The 20375-nt window shown below is 31.7% G+C and overlaps 1 long non-coding RNA gene across 1 annotated transcript; it reads left to right on the plus strand.

The window, feature by feature from the left end:
• Positions 1-17797: 17797 nt before the first annotated feature.
• Positions 17798-20027, plus strand: LOC125421437 (uncharacterized). The gene is made up of 3 exons (XR_007239790.2): positions 17798-18069; positions 18342-18452; positions 19713-20027. It is a non-coding gene; the product is annotated as an uncharacterized LOC125421437 (long non-coding RNA).
• The last annotated feature ends 348 nt before the right edge of the window (positions 20028-20375 follow it).

Here is a 20375-nt window from a genome sequence, read left to right on the forward strand (position 1 = left end):
TTGAACCATTTCTTTTTACTCTTTTTCAAATATGATAAATGTTGGAATTTGATAAATGTAGGTTGATGGATCAGTGTGTTTAGTCTGTCAAAATGTTGCTTTGGATTTAAAAGTTATTAATTTCGGGCTTTAAGTTTAAGAAGTCCACAAATCTTGGCCGATCCAAGTAGCCATGGGTCCAACAAGACCGTAATGAAACATCCAAGCCGTGGTTTACTTGCTTCCTTGCTCGTTGCTGCTAGCAACTAACAATCTAGGTGGTACACAGTGTAACTACCCAAAAGATATTTAAGCAACAAAAAGAAAATTAAAAAAAAAAAAGCAAAAAAACTAAAAAACAAAAAACAAAACAAAAGTTCAGTACAATAGCCAAAGCCAATTAAATTAGTTTCTTAATTTAAAAAAAAAAAAAAAAAATAGACAATGATATTCCAATACTTTCAGTTGCATTGGATTCTTATTATTTCTTTTTTTAGGGACAGCGGGTGAAATAGATTGTTTGAATACGTATACACATTAGATATGGAGAAGAAGATCAACATCACCGACAGGTAAACTATGATCACCAGTAACATACCCACCTGAGTGGGAGAAAACATTCATGGTTAGAAAAAATTCAACATAAATCAATTTATGTATAATACAAAGCTAGCATCATCGTGAATGACCAATTTGGTATATATAAAAAAAATAAAAATAAAAAAGAATAAAAAAAAAAGGTTCAAATCAAAGGAGAACTCCCAGTCAGTTTAAAGAAAAAATGATGCTGCAGAATGTTGAACTACCGGTTAGCCTTGTCTTCTTCTTCCTCTTTTTTTTTTTTTTTTGTGTGTTTTCGGGAAAATGAAATGATAGAGTATATTGATACATCCTTGTTCAGACAATGATGGAGCCATAAAGGGCCCTTCTTAAACCATTCAGAAAAATGAACAAGATCAAGAGAGAACCAAGCCAAACAATATGAGCCACCTCATTTGTAATTTTAGGAGAGTAGCTGCATCGAAAATTGCCAAGACTCTGTTGCTGAGATTTCAAAGATTTCAGAATGAAACACTTAGCAATTGAAGAGCTCTGATTTTCATGAATAAGATTAGGAGCTTTGTATATAACATAAAAAATTTTAAAAAAACAAAAAAATAAAAAATAAAAAATATAGAAGAAGTAGGGTAGCTCGGTCAATAGGATTTTGTGATTGAGAGTTTAATTAATTATTTACTCAATAATATGAAAATGAAAGGAAACCAGATTTGGGCTCTATAACGTCTAGAATTCACACCATGATTTTAAAGAAAATGGCTTCGAATAAGTTTTCAGTCATTTGAGTGGTTTTTCTTGGTTGCTATGCTTCTAGCGGTGGCATTGGCATCAAGAGAATTGCTTGGAACTTCCGTGTGCCTTCACCACCTAAGTAGCAGCTAAAGACTAAAGCATTTTGGACATGTTCATTACATATGGACATTTAATTTAAGGCTCCTTTGTTAACGTTTATGTTTGTTTATTTATTTATTTTTTGTTTATTTGCAATCTTAAACATATATATATATATATATATATAGAGAGTGCTTCTATGATCAGGACCGATTTAATGAAAATGATGCAGTCCAAAAACGTAAAAAAAAATGACCAGCCATTAGATTTCAACTTATCCAGTGAACGGCTTAAATATTTCCCTATTACACGTGAGAAGATTGCAACTTCAAAAAAATTTCCTTCAACCTTTCCGATTTAAAATATCATTTTCTTTCCTACTAGCATCACTGTTTCACACAGACTTTGTGTGACAGCCCAAACCATCCGCGTCCGATATTGTCTTCTTTGGACCTGGGGAATCCTCTTACAACCCAGTCCTCAAGGGTTTGTCAAAAAGCATTGTACGGGAAAAGTATCCACACCACCTTATAAGGCGTGCTCCGTTCCCCATACCACCCGTGTCCGATATTGTCCTCTTTAGGCCTGGGGAATCCTTTTACAATTCAGCCCTCAAGGTTTTGTCAAAACACGTCGTACGGGAAAGGTATCCACACCACCTTATAAGGCGTGCTTCGTTTTCCTTTCCAACTGATGTGGGACTTCACAATCCTCCCTCCTTGGGGCCCAGCATCCTCGTTGGCACACCAATCCGGGTCCGGCTCTGAGATGATCTGTGACAACCCAGACCACCCGCGTGCGATATTGTCCTCTTTGAGCTTGGGGAATCCTCTTACAACCTAGCCTTCAATGTTTTGTCAAAATGTGTAATATCCCGTACCAAAAAATATACATGATTAAACAAGTTTAACCAAATTGACTAAGTTTGACAGAGTTTGACCAAGTGAATAATATATGGGTTCAAGTTGACTTTTTCAATAGCCAATATTTTTGGTTTGACTAAGGTACCATTGTGTAGATCTCGTCGATACGAGTTCATAGACTGGCGGCATGCCAAATTCTGAGTTATGGATAAAAAATTATGGTTCTGAGAAGTTTTAAGCATAAGTTTTAAATCAGTGTCCAAGCCAGTCCCCAATTTTTATTTGTTAGTGACCCAAGGCTTTATATAAGCCTAGGTAAGTGTGTCAAACAGGAAACAAAGTCCAAAATATCCATTTCTTCCCCAAAACCTGAGAAATTCTCTCCTCAGACCCGTGGGTCCGCACTAGGTCGTTTCGACCCGTTTACCGTCGAACCGAGTCACTGTCGTTTTGCCCATTTCTGGCCAACCACCACTTACACGCACCAGCCACCTAGATTGCTCAAAGATTATGATTGCACTATTTCTTTGATGTTTGAGTTGCACAGTTGGGTGTTAATTTGTGCATGCATACTTCATGAGGACTTTTTACTAGCTTTTGACTACGACCAATACTTATGGATTGTGTTGTTGAGATCCAATTTGAAGTCTCTTACTTAATGAGTATAAGAAGGAAAGCTAAACAAGGGGGAAGTCAGATTTCACTATCAGAGGCAATAGAGCATTGGTGATTGGTTCTAGGCTTTGTGTTCCCGCAAATGAAGAGCTGAAAAGGCAAGTACTGGATGAAGCGTGTAGTTCTACGTATGCCATGCACCCCGGTAGCATCAAAATGTACCATACCTTGAAAAAGCATTATTGGTGGGCAGGGATGAAAAGAGAAGTTGCTGATTATGTATCCAAGTGTTTCATTTGCCAATAAGTGAAAGTAGAAAGATAAAAGCCTTTTGGACTTCTACAGCCTTTAGCCATCCTAGAATGGAAATGGGAGCGCATCACGATGGATTCTGTATTCAAGCTTCCCCCCCATAGTTCAAAGGTAGGACGGTATTTGGGTGATCGTGGATTGACTCACTAAGTCTGCACATTTCCTACCCTTTCGTGAGAAGTTTTCTCCTCAAAAGTTAGCGGAACTCTTTATGAATCATATAGTGAGCTTGCATGGAGTGCCAATATTGATTATATCTGACAGAGATCCACGGTTCACTTTGAAATTTTGGGGAAGATTAATGAATGAACTTGGTGTCAAGTTGAATTTGAGTACTGCTTTTCACCCTCAGACCGATGGACAATCTGAGAGGACTATTCAGACCTTAGAGGACATGTTGAGGTTATGTGTGCTACAGTTGAAGGGGAATTGGAATGAGTATCTACCTTCAGAAAAGTTCACCTACAACAATAGCTATCACTCGAACATTGAAGATGTCACCTTATGAGGCGTTGTATGAGAGACAATGCTAGACTCCATTATGTTGGAATGAGATGGGTGAAAGGAAACTTCTAGACCCTGAGATTGTTTAGGCGACAGTGGATAAGGTCAATATTATACGGGCCAAGTTGAAAGCAGCACAAGATAGGCAAAAGAGCTATGTGGATGTGCGTAGGAAGGATCTCAAGTTTGAGGTTAGCGATCAAGTATTCTTAAGGCTCTCTCCTTGGAAATGTGTAGTACGTTTTGGACAATGAGGAAAGTTAAATCCTCGCTACATTGGACCGTATGATATAGTAGAGAGGATAGGTCCAGTGGCTTATAGGGTTGACTTGTCGGAGGAGCTTTCTCGAGTCCACGATGTTTTTCACATTCCATGCTCCGCAAGTATATCTCAGACCCATCACATGTGTTGAAGACACGGGAGATTGAATTTAGGGATGACTTGTCTTATGAGGACCAGCCAGTGCAGATTTTAGGAAGGGAAGAGAAAAGGCTTCGCAATAAGACTATAGCTTTGGTGAAGGTTCTTTTGAGAAACCAAATTGTGGAGAAGGCGACTTGGGAGCGAGAGGATCAAATGCAGAGTCAGTATTCTTACCTCTTCCAAAACTAAAGTATGAATTTCATGGATGAAATTTCTTTAAGGGGGATAGGTTGTAACACCCCGTACAAAAAAATATACATGATTAAATAAGTTTAACCAAATTGACTAAGTTTGACCAAGTGAATAATATATGGGTTCAAGTTGACTTTTTCGATAGCCAATATTTTTGGTTTGACTGAGGTACCATTGTGTAGATCTCGTCGATACGAGTTCACAGACTGGTGGCATGCCAAATTCTGAGTTACGGATAAAAAGTTATGGTTCTGAGAATTTTTAAGCATAAGTTTTAAATTAGTGTCCAAGCCAGTCCCCAATTTTTATTTGTTAGTGACCCAAGGCTTTATATAAGCCTAGCTAAGTGTGTCAAATAGGAAACAAAGCTCAAAATACCCATTTCTTCCCCAAAACCCGATAAATTCTCTCCTCAGACCTATGGGTTCAAACTGTATTGTTTTGACCCCGTTTACCGTCGAACCGGGTCACCACCGTTTTGCCCATTTTTGGCCAACCACCAATTACACACGCCAGCAACCTAGGAAGGTCACCTGAAGGCGAGCTCAGCCGTGAAATTTCACGACAAGAAGCGGCCGGACACGCCCAGATCAGGCTGGCGAGGTGGGTCGTCGAATTTTCTCATTTTTTTGCCATTTCAGGCCAACCCATACACCTTTTCCACTATTTTCGACCCCTCTGAGCTCATTTCCGTGGTTATTTTGTCCAGATTCCTCACCGTTTGAAAGATCCGACAATGAGAAGTTCGGCCGATGCTTCAACAGTGTTTTCCAGCCACCGGAGGAAACTTTGGACCAAGGTGAGCATATTGATGAGTTCCTTGTCTTTGGGCTTTCCGTCAATATAAAGTTTGTGAATTTTGGAGGTCATTTGATAATTTTTCCATTTTTGGATCAATTAGTTAATTTTCAGATAAGTTGGGGACTTTGTTTGGACAAAATTAGTCAAATTAGTTAAAATTGGAGTCGAATTAGTGAAATTGGATATTATTAGGACCCATTACGTGGTTCGATTTCAAAATGTTAGGCTTCGGGTAAAAATCTCCAATTTTGGGTACCGGGTCTTAAGGACACATGGTATAATTGGACTACCCGGTGTCCAATTTATGCAATTTTGTAGTACTATAAATCATTTTGAGACATTTGGGTTATACAAGTGTCTCTGGTTTAGTTGTTTGGAGCCTAAGGAATATTTTATTATATTACAGGCAGTTGAGTTGAGCCTGGAGGCAATCCTGTAGAAGAGCAGGCATGAGCATCTACAGTACTATGAGTGGTTATATCATTTTTAAATGATTTGGGTATATAGTACAGTATATATGTGGTTTAAATATTTTACGTATATATCATTTGATTGAAATGTTGTTTTATGCATATATAAATATTTGCTTTCACATATATGTGTTATCATTTTATATGATTTTTGATAATATTTTAAGTGATTTCCAATTTTAATGGGTCCATAAATGGACTTGTGGTATTTAAATATTTTGGTAATTAAATTGAGATTTTAAATCATTTTAGAAACTATTTGGTTTGAGAAACCAGATTGAAAATCATATAATTTTAAGCACGATCAAATATTTTATAATGTTATGTGCTTAAAATTGGTTTATGGTGAATATATTTTACTATGGTATTTCTGGTTTTCGTATAAAATGATGTTTTAAAGTTTTGAAGTATTTAATTAAGCGGTGGAAGTTTAAATGTTAAATTATGATTTATGATGCAGTATCATTTGGAAAAGTATATATATAACCTTACAAGATTGTTTCATGTATACTGTATTGGTTATTTTTAAATTGATGTACCATGTAATGTCAATACCTGGGATCAGTATTATATTATATTATATTACAACGTGCTGGGTTTACCACGGTGCCGTGAGGTTGGTTTCATCCAACGGTTATCTATTATTACCACGGACTGTGAGGTCGGGTTTATCCGATGGTTTATTATTATTGCCACGGTGCTGTGAGGTTGGTATTATCCAACGGTTTATTATTGCCACGAACCGTGAGATTGGGTACGTCCCGACGGTTATTTATTATTCCACGACACCATTCATATATTGAGGGTCGTGAGGTGGGTGCATCCCACGGTTTATAGATTGGTACATTGTATGATACATTGTATATGTTTGTATATATTGTTGATTTACAAATATTGTGGTGATTTCTACATTTTCATATTTATTTGGTGGAACTGTATTTATTATAGTTTATGCTCAAATGTTTATATCTGGATTTGAGATGTTTCATAATATTACAATGATCGTTTAATCATACTTTTGGGCATCGATTTTTATGATATTAATTGGGGTACAAGTTTGGGTTTTGTGAAATGATTTTTAAATGGGAAACTTTTCACGAGTGGAATGAGAGGTTTTGAGAGAAAGATTTTTCAGAAATGGATCATTATTTTGGATTTTTCATAAATGAATCATTATTTTTCTATTATACTATGCCACTCACTGAGATTTCTTTATCTCACATTTTATTGTTTTAAATTTGTTCCCCTAGACCCAGGTAGCTAGTAGCAGTCTAACTCGCGCATAGCTTATCACTTGTTTCCTTCCACTACAGCAGCTGTATTTATCCTTTCTTCACCTATTGTTATCTTCTGGACTTATTTATTACTTATTTGTACTCATAGACTTTGTTGACACTCTTAGAATGCTTTGATTTTAATTATGGGACTCAGTAGAGACCATGGTACTCATGTATGTAGTTATGGCCTGTAGTACAGTAGGCCGGTTGTGTACTTATTTATATATATATATATATATATTGAGGTATTAATGTTAATGCTGGTGTTTGATTATCTATGTTTTAAGGTGAGGTTCTACTGGATATTTTCTAGGGATTATCCAGTGGGACTTCACTAGGCGGGATCACTCAAGAGGTCCTGGGAGGGTTCTCGAGGCGGGTCCTGTCAAAATGTGTCGTATGGGAAAGGTATCCACACCACCTTATAAGGCGTGTTTCGTTCCCCTTTCCAACCGATGTGGGACTTCACACTTTACCATTTCAAAATTCCCAAATAAAATCCATCATCTCTCACTATTTCAAAATTCCCAAATAAAATCTACCATTTCCACCGTTGCAGCTATAGATATTCTTCTATTGCTTCCACTGCCTGGGCCTTCTCCCTGACAATCCAAAATCCATTTAGAACTTGGGTTAAAGGTTCGTATTTGTGAGCCACTATTTTTTTTTTTTTAGCCATTTTTTTTTTAAGTGTGAACAAAAAACCAAAACAATAAAAAATAAAAAATGACATCGATGACCTGCAAAACGTCACCGGCTTAGGTACCAAACAAGTGGGCATTTTCCTCCAGGTTAAGGGTTGCTCTTTCTTGGTGGTCCAGAATAGTCTTGACGTGGCCTAGAACGAAGTTCCGGTGGTGATTGTATCACTATCCAGAACAGAAAGGGAGTTTATGGCCTTGATAATTGAGTTTCGTTTGGTTGGGTTCTTTTGTTATTTTCTTTTCTTTTCTTTTTTAATTCCTTTGTAATATTTATTTTATGTTTTTACAAGTATCATTCAAAACAATAAAATTCAAACTTAACAAAAAAAATTAAGCACCAATTTGAAAATTACAAAATTGAAAAGATAACCAAAAAAAAATTAGGAGACCAAAGCCAATGCTTTTACATCCCAACAGCATTGGCTTTGGTCTCCCAATTTTTTAAATTTTTTATTATTTTCTTTTTTACTTTCATTTTTTTAATTCCTTTGTAATTTTTTTTTTATATTTTTGCAAGTATCATTTAAAATAATAATATTCAAACTTAACCAAAAAAATTGAGGACCAATTAAAAACTACAAAATTGAAAAGATAATAAAAAAAAGGGACCAAAGCCAATGTTATTACATCCCAACAGCATTAGCTTTGGTCCTCCAAATTTTTAAAATTTTTTATTATTATTATTTTTTAATTCCTTTGTAATTTTTTTATATTTTTTCAAGTATCATTCAAAATAATAAAATTCAAACTTAACAAAAAAAATTGAGGACCAATTGAAAACTATAAAATTGAAAAGATAATAAATAAATAAAAATTTGGGGATTAAAGCCAACGCTATTACATCCCAGCAGCGCTAGCTTTGGTCTCCTAGTTTTTTAAAATTTTTTATTATTTTTTTTTTAAAATTCCTTTGTAATTTTTTTATATTTTTGCAAGTATCATTTAAAATAATAATATTCAAACTTAACAAAAAAAATTGAGGATCAATTAAAAACTACAAAATTGAAAAGATAATAAAAAAAAATAGGGACCAAAGCCAATGTTATTACATCCCAGCAGCATTGGCTTTGGTCCTCCAAATTTTTAAAATTTTTTATTATTATTATTTTTTAATTCTTTTGTAATTTTTTTATATTTTTTCAAGTATCATTCAAAATAATAAAATTCAAACTTAACAAAAAAAATTGAGGACCAATTGAAAACTATAAAATTGAAAAGATAATAAATAAATAAAAATTGGGGGATCAAAGCCAACGCTATTATATCCCAGCAGCGCTAGCTTTGGTCTCCTAGTTTTTTACAATTTTTTATTATTATTATTTTTTTAAATTCTTTTGTAATTTTTTTATATTTTTGCAAGTATTATTCAAAATAATAAAATTCAAACATAACAACAAAGTTGAGGGCCAATTGAAATTACAAAATTGAAAAGATAAGAAATAAAAAAATTAGGGGACCAAAGCCAACACTATTACATCCCAGCAGCATTGGCTTTAGTCCCCCATTTTTTAAAATTTTTTATTATTATCTTTTTTACTTTCTTTTTTTTTAATTCCTTTATAATTTTTTTTTTAATTTTTGCAAATATCATTCAAAATAATAAAATTCAAACTTCATAAAAAAAATTGAGGAACAATTGAAAAATACAAAATTTAAAAGATAATAAATTAAAAAAAAAATTGGGGGACCAAAGCCAACGCTATTACATCCCAGCAGCATTGGCTTTGGTCCCCCAATTGTTTTAAAATTTTTTATTATTTTCTTTATTTTTTCTTCTTTTTAATTTCTTTGTAATCTTTTTATATTTTTGCAAGTATCATTTAAAATAATAAAATTCAAACATAACAAAAAAAAATTGAGGACCAATTGAAAATTACAAAATTGAAAAAATAATAAAAAGAAAATTGGGGGATTAAAGCTAACCCTATTACATCCCAGCATCCCAACAACATTGGCTTTGGTCCCCCAATTTTTAGAATTTTTTATTATTTTTTTAAATTTCTTTATAATTTTTTTTTATATTTTTATAGGTATCATGCAAAATAATAAAATTCAAATATAACAAAAAATTTGAAGACTAATTGAAAATTATAAAATTGAAAAAATAATAAAAAAAATTGGGAGACTAAAGCCAACTCTATTACATCCCAGCAGCGTTGGTTTTGATATCCCATTTTTAAATTTTTATTATTATTTTCTTTTTTTAATTCCTTTATAATTTTTTTATATTTTTATAAGTATTATTCAAAATAATAAAATTCAAACTCAACAAAAAAATTGAGAAGCAATTGAAAATTACAAAATTAAAGAAATAATTAAAAAACTTGGTGGACCAAAGCCAATGCTATTACATCCCAGTAGCATTGGCTTTGATCCCCAAATTTTTAAAATTTTTATTATTATTTTTTTAATTCCTTTGTAATTTTTTTATATTTTTGCAAGTATCATTCAAAATAATAAAATTCAAACTTAACAAAAAAATTGAGGACCATTTGAAAGAGCCAAAGCCAACGCTTTTACATCCTAAAAGCCTTGACTTTGGTTTCTCAATTTTTTAAATTTTTTTTATTATTTTCTTATTTTAATTCCTCTGATGAAAATTGGACCCAAAAAAAACTTTCGATGAAAATATAACAATGAACCCAAAAAAAAAAAGAGGGTTTGTTTTTGAATTGGACAAAAAAAAGAGAGGAAAGTTTTTTTTTGATGAAAATATGATAATGAACAAAAAAAAAAAAAGAAGAGGGTTTGTGTTTAAAATTGGACTAGAATAGAAGAGAAAAATGGAAGAAAATAAAATTGTCACAAAAAGGAGCAAAGCTGACTCTATTTTCAGAGCAAGCGTCGACTTTGTACAAGCTCTAGCGATTCTATTTTAAAATAGCATTGCTAAAACCTGTATAAATCTGACATTTATTCTGAAAATAGCATCTACTTTGCTCCTTTTTATGACAGGTTTTTTTTCCTTTCTTTTTCTCTTCTTTTCTAGTCCAATTTTAAACACAAGCCCTCTTTTTTTTTTTTTTTTTCATTATCATATTTTTATCAAAAAAATTTCTTTTTTTTTTTGGGTCCAATTTTAAAGACAAATTCTCTTTTTTTTTTCTCTTTCATTATCATATTTTCATCAAATAAATTAAAATAAAAAGAAAATAATAAAAAAATTTTAAAAATTGGAGGATCAAAGCCAAGGCTTTTAGGATGTAAAAGCATTGGCTTTGGTCCTCCAATTTTATTTTTGTTATCTTTTTAGTTGGTTCTCAATTTTTTTTTTGTAAAGTTTAAATTTTATTATTTTGTATGATCTTTGCAAAAATATAAAAAAATTATAAAAAATAATAAAATAATAAAATAATTTCAAAAATTGGGGGACCAAAGCCAACACTGCTGGGATGTAATAGCATTGGCTTTGGTCCCCCAATTTTTTTTTATTATCTTTTCAATTTTGTAATTTTTAATAAGTTCTCAATTTTTTTTGTTAAGTTTGAATTTTATTATTTTGAATGATACTTGCAAAAATATAAAAAAAAAATTACAAAGGAATTATAAAAAGGAAAATAACAAAAAATTTCAAAAAATTAGAAGACTAAAACCAATGTGGCTGGGATATAATAGTGTTGACTTTCGTCCTCTAATTTTTTATTTATTGTCTTTTCAATTTTGTAATTTTTAATTGGTCCTCAATTTTTTTTGTTAAGTATGAATTTGATTATTTTGAATAATACTTGCAAAAATATAAAAAAATTACAAAGAAATTAAAAAAATGGAAATGAAAATAATAAAAATTTTAAAAAAATTGAGGGACTAAAGCCAATGTTGCTGGAATGTAATAGCGTTGGCTTTGGTCCCCTAATTTTTTCTTATTATCTTTTCAATGTTGTAATTTTCAATTGATCCTCAATTTTTTTTTTTTTGGGTTAAGTTTGAATTTTATTATATTGAATGATACTTCCAAAAATATAAAAAAAATTAAAAAGGACTTATAAAAAGGAAAATAATAAAAAATTTTAAAAACTTGGAGACCAAAGCCAATGCTGCTGGGATGTAATAACGTTGGCTTTGGTCCCCAAATTTTTTTTATTATCTTTTTAATTTTGTAATTTTTAATTGGTCTTTAATTTTTTTTATTAATTTTGAATTTTATTATATTGAATGATACTTGCAAAAATATAAAAAAAAAATTAAAAAGGACTTATAAAAAGGAAAATAATAAAAAATTTTAAAAACTAGGAGACCAAAGCCAATGCTACTGGGATGTAATAACGTTGGTTTTGGTTCCCAAATTTTTTTATTATCTTTTTAATTTTGTAATTTCTAATTGGTCTTAATTTTTTTTATTAAGTTTGAATTTTATTATTTTGAATGAAACTTGTAAAAATATAAAAAAAAATTATAAAGGAATTAAATAATAATAATAATAATAAATTTTAAAAAATTGAAGGACCAAAGCCAACACTGCTAGGATGTAATAGCATTGACTTCGTTTTTCCAATTGTTTTTTATTATCTTTTTAATTGGTCCTCAATTTTTTTTGTTAAATCTGAAATTTATTATTTTGAATAATACTTACAAAAATGTAATAAAAAATTACAAAGGAATTAAAAAAAAAAAAATTTCTAGAACTCTACGTCCTCAAACATTCTTCTTTCCAATATTCAATTCAACCCACAACATCGCCATTTCAATTCTTGTTCTCTGAAACTCCACCACTCTAACTCCTCTATGATCATCTACTCCTCCCTCATAGCTCAATCGAAACTCTCTAAATAGGAACTCCTCAACCTCATATTTGATCAAGATAGGGGCCTTAAGACTAAAAAAGAACCCAGCCAAATGAGACTCAATTATCAAGGCCATAGACGCCCTTTCTTCTCTATACAGTGATACAGTCACCACCGAAACTTCGCTCTCAGCCATGTTAAGACTACTATGGACCATCGAGAAAGAGCAGCTTTTAATATGAAGGAAAATGCCCACTTGTTTGGTACATAAATTGGTGGCGTTTTGCAAGTTATCAATGTCATTGTTTTTTTTTTTTTAAAGGCTCACCAAAAAAAAAAAAAAAGCCAATGGCTCAAAAGTACTAACCTTTAACCCAAGCTCTAAATGGATTTTGAATTGTCGAGGAGAAGGCTCAGGCGGTGGAAGCAATAGAAGGATATCTGGAGTTGGAATGGTGGAGATGGTAGATTTTATTTAGTAATTTTGAAATGATGAGAGATGGTGGATTTTATTTAAAAATTTTGAAATGGTAAAGGTTGTGTAAAACAATGATGCGCGTGGGAAAGGAAATGATATTTTGAAGCTGGAAGGTTGAAGGAAATTTTTTTGAAGTTGCAATTTTCTCACGTGTGACAAGAAAATGTCTGAGCCGTTTCTTGGATAAGTTGAAATCTAATAACTGGTTATTTTTTCATGATTTTGGACCGTACCATTTTAGTCAGGTCATATCTAACCATATAATCTCTCTCTCTCTCTCTCTCTCTCTATATATATATATATATATATTTGAAAGGATAAATGCCTAATATGATTGCAATTAAAAAAATTAAATGTAATTAGTTTGGTCTTGTTTCTGTATAATATTCAATGTGAATAATGAGGATGCAATTGGTCGACCTTATAGAAAAGGCAGAGATCTGAATCTGGTATAATTTGTGTATGAAAACAATAATTGTTAACCACATAAACACACACAAAAATCAATGTAGCAGTTTGAATAGGTTGAAAAATTGAAACTCGTGGATTTATTTTATTTTTAGTGAGTTGAATAAATGACATAACATAATTTGAATGAGTTTGAAAAAAATGAATCTTATGGGAATGTTCTTCCCATCAAAATATAAAGTAATATCAATTAATGAAGCAAGATTTTGGATTTTATTTACACACACTAACACATCCATGGATTGGATATTGGCTTATTTGGAGCATAGAATGGCAGTTATATATATATATATATATAGAGAGAGAGAGAGAGAGAGAGAGAACATAAAAAAGTAAAAATGATCAATACTAATACAATATATATCTACAATTTTAAATTTTTAGTAGAACAACAGTTGGAGATTTTTATCTCCTAGTTTTGTTTTTTTCTCTTGTGAATTCCATGATGCAAACATGGGGTAAAAAAATTACTTTGGCGAAAACAGAGTGGAAGTGAAACAGTTTTAAGATGTTCCAAAAAGCCCGTCTACAGTTGCTAAGCAACACAAATAGATTCATAGAACTAGAACATTTCCCCATATTTTCTATTTTCTAACCATGTCCAGCCTACAAGAGGGTGCTCGTTGGCAAAGATTCTTGCTTGAGTCGTGGTTTTGATATGTTTTTGCAGAGCTGATTCAGGATCAAACAGAGAAGCTGAGGCTCTAATCAAGTGGAAAGATAGCCTACAAACCAATCAGTTTTCGACACATGGATTTTTCCAACGCAAACCAATAATTCCCACTCCTCCTAATCCATGCAAAGGGTATTGAATCACTTGCAAAACCGCAGGAAACAAAACCCGAACAGAGCTTCCAGGCAGAGGCGTAATTGGCACCCTCCAAAACTTCGATTTCTCCTCCTTTCTGAACGTTCTTTGCCTTGACCTTCAAAGAAATAATATCAGACGCATAATACGAGCCAACATTGGCATGCTTCCCAACCTTTCTACAAATTCACTCAATGGCTTTCTGCCTCTTTCTCTTGCAAATCTCACTCAGGTTTGGAGCTTGACAATTCCCGAAATGACATAACCGGAATTTTACACTGTTGTTTATTCCCTGAAGACTCAAACCAACCCAAAACTGGCCATCTTAGTCTCAAATATCTACTATTCCATAGAACTCGGGTTGGAGGCCAAATTCCCAAAGAGACGGGAAACTTGAAATTCCAGGTTTCTCTGGTTCTAGACACCTATCATTTCAATGGTCTTCTTGCTCCTTCTTTGGGAAATTTGAGTAACTTGCAAGCTCTTCGTGTTTCGATGAATCAACTTTCTGGACCAATCCCGCCAACATTACGGCCTTTGAGCAAGCTAACTGAGGTGCGTTTGATGGATAACAAGTTCTCAGGTGTCGTACCTCCAGAACTAGGAAACCATTCATTGTTGACCATTCTGTACCTGTCCAATAATAACTTCACTAGCCAATTACCACAACAAGTATGTGGACGTGGAAATTTTTCAACTTCACTGCAGCAAATAAAAATTTCACAGGTCCAATCCCAATAAGCTTGAAAAACTGCACAAGCTCATACAGGGTTAGGCTTGAAAGGAACCAGCTCACAGGATATGTAGACCAATACTTTGGTGTGTATCCTAACCTTACTTATGTCGATTTGAGTTTGAACAAATTGCGAGGCAACCTCTTGCTGAGAGGGGGGGAATGTCGGAAGTTAACACTACTAAACGTCTCAAGTAATACGGTTACCGGGAAAGTTCCAAATGAGATTGTCCGGTTGAACCAACTAATAGAGTTTTATCTTTCTTCCAATCAATTTTGTGGATATATACCAGCACATGTTGGAAATTTATCCAAACTTTTTCCTTGTTAAACCTCAAAGATGGTACTTTAGCCACGGGAATTGGAGAACTATCCAACTTGGTTACCTTAGACCTGTCGATGAACATGTTAAGCGGTGCCAATTCCAGAGCAAATAGGAGCTTGTTCCAAGTTGCTCTATTTCTCTTCGAGCAAGAACCTATTGAATGGTACAATCCCAAATAGTATTGGAAATCTTGGGGCTTTACAGGAGCTACTGGATTTGAGTTACTATTCACTTGGTAGAAATATACCAGCCCAGCTTGAGAGGCTTATAAGTTTACAGAATTTGAATATTTCCCACAATAGTCTCACGGATTCAATCCCCAATCCACTGAGAAACATGGTGAGCTTCATAGATATCAATCTCCCATTCGACCTTTTGGAGGGTCCTGTTCCTGATTCTAAAATCTTTCAGTCAATTAAGCCGGAGGCACTCAGCAACAACAAAGCTTTATGTGGAAATATCAAAGGTCTCATCCCTGCATCGAAACAGAGCAAAATGGCGGCAGTGACAAGAATCAGACAGTTAAAATTGTTATTTCTTCTGTAGCAGCTGCATTGTTATTTACTATTATACTTGTTGGGATTTTGGTTATTTGTTTGGAAAAGAAAATCATCAATGAGTTCGGTTAAACATGAACATATTCCAAGGGACAGAATCCATTTTCTATGTGGTATTTTAATGGCAAAATTTTTGCACGATGACAATTTTGATGATATGCATTGCATCGGTGTGGGAGGGTCCGGGAAGGTATACAGACTGAACTGGACTGTTGTTCTTGTTTTGGGATGTTGGACTGTAATTGGACCGGATTATTTTAAATTGGGCTCTATAAAAATAAATTTAATTTTCTGCAGTCCAGCATCTCAATTTAGTTCTGTATTTATTTATTTATTATTATTATTTTTTTTTTTGAGGAATTTAGTTCTGTATTTAGATATATTTATACTAAATATTTGGTTTTATAACCATTTAGTTTGTACACAATATGACAATACATAAAGAAAGATGTTTGTCTCCTCAATTTTTATCTTCTAAACTTTTCTTAAATGAATCATGGCTTGTCACTTCAATAAGAAGATAAAAATTAGTTAAGTGCGAAATAGACATCAGTTTATTAAATGAAAGCAATGCTATAATTCATCCAAAAATAAATAAATAAATAAGGAGCAATGCTATCATTAGCGAGTCTAACACGAAAATATACAGTTGACCAAAAAATAATATATTCTCCATCGCAACTTGGTGAAAATTAAGTTCATGTTCATGGATAGTGAAGCACAATTATTAATATATATTAGATTATTGATGACTTTAATCCAGTGCACGATAATCAAGTCAAGAAAAATATAATATTTCGAATACATATATATAAACCATCCTATTTGTAACCCAAAAAAAAAAAAAAAAACATATGCCCCTGCTTGCTTGCATGTATCTAATAATATCTTTCATGGCTTTTAGTCACAAAAGTGTATTTGGTTCATGGACAATATTTTCTGTGGAGAATTTGAAAATAGTTTTTCAATTTTTTAAAACCATGAAAATCTATAAAGATAAAGGTACAAAAACTAAGAAGTTTATTGAAGTGTTTATCAAAATAAAATATCAAGGTGATATATTTTTATTTTATTAGTTATAAATACTAATACAATTCAAATATAAATATGTAAACTTTTAAAATAATAAATGTATTAAAAATAAACCAATTATGGCTTGTGGCTCAAATTTGAGCCGTTTCATTAAGGGCAGTTTGGTTTTTTCTCTGTTAAAGTTTATATTATAAGCCTTTTTGGTCTCCAAAATAGTGGGTAGAAGAAAAGAAAGAGAGAGGAGAGTTTGAACAACTTGGAAGAGAGCTAAGTACCTCAACTAGGACAAACATGGAAGTTGAAAGCAAAAAAGGATTTTTTTTCTTCTTATAATCTTTCTTATATTTAATTAGCTTAACCTTTTGTTACTTGTTGTCTATTAATGCTGATGACTACCATATGATTTAATGTTGGAATTCAATTACCATTCGTCGCATGTAGGCACATATTGGTATTAAATCACATTAATTTACTGTATATTGTCTATCGATTTGCTTTGTTTTGTATTCTATTTTTCATATTGTTAACTTTGTGTGATAAAAACATTGGGGTGTTTGTTTCTTGAATTTTGGAAAAGTAGTGTATACAACTGTTTGATAAATTGTTAAATTCGGATGTTGCACAACACCAATATAATAATAATAGCTTATTACTTGGTAAATATATTGGTATCCTAACATTATTCATATTAAAAATATAAATTTGTTGTTAAAAAAGGAAAAAAAAAAAAACTAAAATTTTCATAAAACTTCTTGGATTTTTTCTTTTCCTATAGTGTGAGGTGGAAGATTCAACCTCAGATTAATTTCAATGTCGAGGAAATTAAAAGGTGATATCATGGACTCCAACTCACACTATAAAATGTTTATAAAACTTTTCTGGTTATCTTATATATATATATATATATATAGATATATATATTTATTTGTTTAAATGATGGAAGAAATAGCAAACACGCCTGTTGACCCAGTCCGCATGCAAATTATGACTAAAGCAACCAAAGTTCTGCTTTGGAATTTTCTTTTCTGATTTTTCTGTTTGAAAATTTCATACAGGAAATCTGTTTCATATGATACACCACGGTGGGTCATGGGTTGGTTGGATCCTTGGGTTTTTCCTTGGTCCAAGATCAATTGAAAGGAGCACTTCTTTTTCTCTGTCAGCTTTAAAAATAAATGAAAATTATTGAAATTTCCATATTAGAACTCTCTGAAAATGTCATTTTTTATTCAATTAATTGAGATTGGGATTGTGTATATAAACACCGCGTTCAGATATAACAAGATCAACAAACAAAATATGGCGTTGTACAAGTTTTCAATAATTATTAGGGAACTGTTCTTGATTGTCATTCTTCTGCTGGCTTTGGGAGTGGCATCAAGGGAACTGCCACACGTCCAGAATCCCATTATGCGTCGTAAGTTTGACATTTACTCTTCTTCTCATAGGTATATTTTAAGGAAAAAAAGGAAAAATGAGAGAGAAAATATATTAAAGAAGAACAAAAAGTTATTTTTAGGGTTTTCCTTTTTTTTTTTTTTTTTTTCATGGAAACGGCTTTTAAAAATAAGTTGTCTAACGCTTCTTATTTTCATTTAATTAACAGTAAAAATTTTATTTTTTATTGATCATTTGGAAAAGCAGCGAAACAGGCTTTATAGAACTTCTATATTTTCTTGATTTAATCAGATTATATGAAGAATCGAGTGTTAGTTGGAAGAGATAGCACTCCTTCTAGAACTCCTTCATCACCCGCTGCTCCCCCTGAGGACATCCATGGATGATCGTACCAACTACCAAGTAGGTGAAACAATTCTACATAGTTTAATTTACTTTTTTTTCCTGATAAAAATTCTATAGCTTAATTTAATTTAAAAATTCTCTCTCGATAATGGCTTTGCTGGTGTTGAATTGGAAGGTGATTCTATGGAGGGTATTCGTTTGATTCATGACCAAAATATATTTGTAGGTGCTGATTGTTATTTAGTGATGGATATTAAAGATGCTCTTGCTTTTCTTGGTAGTTTTTCTTGTAAGTACGTTCCTAGGAACTGTGATAAGGCCGCACATGTAACTGCTCGTTATTCTTTGGGTTTAACTGAGTATGCAACCTGGACTGAGGAGCCACCACCACGGTTAGCTTCTGTTATTCAGGATGTCTTTATGTCTTGGTGTTTCTGTTTAATTAAAAGTTGAGGTTTTATTTCAAAATAAATAAATAAATAAATAAATAATAAATAATAAATTATGCATTCAAGAATAATTTTGCCAAGATCAATAATGATGTTTTATGGATAATTAATTAAGTAGCCTGTTAATTTCCATTAAAAAATAAACAGATAATGGCATCAATCTATATTAATTAAAGATTAATTGCATTTTAATACCTGTATCGGTTAGACTGTACATTAACTCGAATTTAAAATGTTTCACATCAAAATTTTAATTTAAAATTTATTTCATATCAATCCAATTTTCAAATTAATTAACAGAAGATTTAAACATTTAAAAAAATAATCAATTAATTAATTTTTTTCTCATCTTGTTTTTAAATTGAGAAAACTATTCGGTTTTTTCAATTTGAAAACTTTTTAAAATCAATTTAGAAATTAGATTAATATCAATTAAATTGTAAATTAAAAGTTAATATAAAACAATTTTAAATTTTAAAAGTTAAAGTACAAGATAGTAAAATACAATTAATCTTATATTACATATAAAGCATGCAACAATATTGTAATTATCTAGTGAGGAGAGACGTAGATATTGTCCCATAGGTGGCAACATTGGGGTTCATTCATCCTGCAGTACAGGAAGAAACCACAATCCCCTCTCTTCCAATTGTAATGACGAGTTTAACATTGTTTCAAACAAATTACATATTTATATTATATACATATATACTCTAAATAGAGTAATGTCACTTTGTTGTCTCCTAGAGTCCCGTAATAATATTTATTATGTTTTTATTTTTTATTTTTGGTTAGATAGCTAATATTATAGTTCTCAAAAAAATTGAAAGAATATATATTGTATTAATACGTGGGTGCTCTAATGCAGGTCGAGATGATCAGATGACTGAAGAGAAGCTTGGCGAGCACCAAATCAAAATATTTACCAGATACTTCTGCTCTTATTAATGATTCTTCATGGTTAATATTAATTGTCAATATTTTTTGTATCTTATGGTGTCCGATATAATAGAACACACCATATATATATATATATATATATATATAATTAATGGAACACATGCTGTGTAACCGTATGTCCTGATTGGTTAGTAGTTCTATATGTATCCTACAATTTGAGCTACTTATTGTCTTATATATTGAAAACTGTATAAAGAACATTTGTCCTAATATTCCACAGTAAGGAGTGGCGCATCCAGAAAATTTGATTAAAATGGCTTCATTGCCAATAATTTAAAAAAAAAAATCAAATTATAATATTTCATAATAAAACAAAAAATTTACTTATACATGCAGTGTATGATTAGTAATTTATATTTTTTATTCAATAATTATAGCGTAGTAATATAAAATAATAAAATAATTTATTATTAGAAATAACATTTAAAAAGACAAATTTTTTTTTTAAAAAAAAAATAAAGACATGAAGATTTTACATATATTAAACTTGAAGACTAAAAAGAAATTGATTTTTTTAATAAAAAATCTAGTTTCATTGACAAAAGATATTCTTTGATTTTTGTTTCTCAAG

This window comes from Ziziphus jujuba, chromosome 8 (genome assembly GCF_031755915.1).
Source record: "Ziziphus jujuba cultivar Dongzao chromosome 8, ASM3175591v1".
Classification (NCBI taxonomy): domain Eukaryota; kingdom Viridiplantae; phylum Streptophyta; class Magnoliopsida; order Rosales; family Rhamnaceae; genus Ziziphus; species Ziziphus jujuba.